The sequence below is a fragment of the Eleutherodactylus coqui genome, chromosome 6 (genome assembly GCF_035609145.1).
Source record: "Eleutherodactylus coqui strain aEleCoq1 chromosome 6, aEleCoq1.hap1, whole genome shotgun sequence".
Classification (NCBI taxonomy): domain Eukaryota; kingdom Metazoa; phylum Chordata; class Amphibia; order Anura; family Eleutherodactylidae; genus Eleutherodactylus; species Eleutherodactylus coqui.
In genome coordinates, this window is record NC_089842.1 from 26465336 (window position 1) to 26468082 (window position 2747).

Below are 2747 nucleotides of genomic sequence, written 5' to 3' on the forward strand. Positions count from 1 at the left end.
CTTTGTTGGAGGTAGTGTGGTGCTTAGCTAAGGTATGCATTGCTAATGACGGTTTTTCAGAAGTAAAAATTGTTGGGAGGGGGGGGCACTCTTGCCGCTATTGTGGCTGAATAGTGGGACCTGGGAACTTGAGATGCAGCCCAACATGTAGCCCCTTGCCTGCCCTATCCGTTTCTGTGTCGTTCCCATCACTTTCTTGAATTTCCCAGATTTTCACAAATGAAAACCTTAGCGAGCATCGGCGATATACAAAAATGCTCGAGTCGCCCATTGACTTCAATAGGGTTCATTACTCAAAACGAACCCTCGAGCATCGCGAGAAGTTCGACTCGAGTAACGAGCACCCGAGCATTTTGGTGCTCGCTCATCTCTATTCTTCTCCCAAAGCATAGACCTTAGAGATGAGCGAGTATACTCGCTAAGGCACATTACTCGAGCGAGTAATGTCTTAGTCGAGTATCTCCTCGCTCATCTCTAAAGATTTGGGTTTGGCGCGGTTGACAGGTGAGTTGCGGCGGGGAGCGGGGGGGGAGAGAGGGAGAGGGAGATCTCCCCTCTGTTCCTCCCTGCTCTCCCCTGAAGCCCCCCGCCCCCCGCAGGCCCCCGAATCTTTAGAGACGAGAGAGGAGATACTCGGCTTAGACTCTACTCGCTCGAGTAATGTGCTTTAGCGAGTTCACTCGCTGATCTCTAATAGACATCCTCAGTCACTGTTATCTGAAGGACACTTCCTAGGGTTATACGGTCTCTCATATCACACTCACTTTAGCTGTTAGCTGTAGCAGATTTCTGTGCTTCCCCTCCACATCCAGTACAGCTGTGGCATGTACGGCTCTTGCTTTCTTATACCGACTCTTAGGCCTCCTTCCCATGGACAGATTTCCACCGCGTTGCCCGCAGCTATTAGATTCTATTGAACCTAAAAGCTCAGGGCTCACGGTGTGGAATTCCACCGCGGAATTCCGCACCGTGAATTCACCCATCCTCACCCGCGGACGGCTTCCATTGCAGTCTATGGAGGCCGTCCGTTCATGCTATCTTCTGCTGTAGCACAGCGAAAGATAGCGTGAAATCGCCTCTCCGCCTATCACCGCGTCATATGACACTGCAGGCTGCGTCATGTGACGCAGTGGGCATGTCATGTGACGTGTCCGGCGTGTCACATGACGCTGTGACGCGTCATGCGGGAGCAAGGATGCCAGATCCGCAGGTAAGTTTGAGGTCTCTGGGGGGCGCCGTGACGGGCTCCGCCGCGGAATTTACGTGGCGGAGCCCATCACGGCCGTGTGCAGCCGGCCTTAAGCAACATCTTCTGCGCTTCCATTCCTGGAGAAGACAAGCTTTCTAACAGCAGATACATAGCCGCGGCCTAGCCCAGGCAGGAGCATCAGCCTGTCTCTCCGGCGTGCACCTCCTTCTCCAACGATACACACCACACTACTCTCTCACTCAATAACTCCTCCCTATTCTACTCAAACCACCAATCACAAGACACTGACAAGACAGACAGACAAAGTAACTGACTTAAAGACAGACTTACAAATGATGGAGGAACCCTACTCTGGGTCACTACATAGTGTAGCAGCCTTATTTGTGTGTACTGTACGGTGATATCAGTTGTGCACAGTATGGCAGCATATATGTGGTGTATGTTGGTGTTAGCTGTCTGTATAGTTTATATCTGTACTTTACTGTGACATTATCTGTAGTATACGGCAGCATTATTTATGTGTACTATATGTTGTCATCAGGACCCTTTTACAAAGGTCAGTTGTTGGATGCAGAAGTACCAGACAGCTGTCCAGGCGATAATTGCTCCTGTGCTTTGACACAGGAGCAATGATCACTTAGTAAATGGAGATGGAGCATGTCGGAGATCGCTCCGGCTTGTCAGCCTCCATTCACAACGAACAGGCAGACGATCATAGCTGAACGACTGAATGTTTACACTGACCGTTCGGCATTCAGTTTTTATGCCTTCCCAAATTTAACAACAAGCAATAAGCAAACAAATTATCACTCGTCTTTTAGTCGCTGGCAGTTCTTACACACAGGCGCTTTTTACCAAAATTAACGCGGCTTTTGAATGCAGTATAACGCTCCCATTGAAATCAATGGGGCTTCACAGACATGCGCATGATCACGAAGCTGGATGGCGCCTTCTAGCGCTGCAATTTTCGAGCGCTGACTGCTTTATCTTTGGCTGTTTAGCGCACCTCATCTCCCATCACAATAATGGGGTGCGCTTAAACATTAGTAAAAACGCGGCGCTATGCAGCATCCATCTGTGAGAGGACCATTAATGTTATTGTTCAGGTTCCTGCCATCCACCGAAAATCTGAATGACTATCATTCCATGTAAAGGGCCCTTAGCTACGTGCACAGTGTAGCAGCATTGTGTGTACTGTATGGCGATATTAGTCGCTTACAATATACCGGCATTATGTGCACTGTACTGTGGCATTATCTGTACAATATTGCAGCATTATTTATGTGTACCGCGGGGCGATAATAGTTACAATATTTTTGTTGTTTCAGGAATGAGAAGTAGGCCATGTTTATGTATGTGAACACGCTACGCCCATGCATACCGGGCTGCTATCCGTTTGCTGCGGGATGTGAGTTGCACCTGAGGGCTGTTTCACAAGGCTGTGTTTACGCGGGTAATTGCAAAAGGCAGAGAATAAAACACATTGATTTCAATCGTTTGTGCTAATAAGCTGGTTTTGCACGTGTGGAAAAAAGTG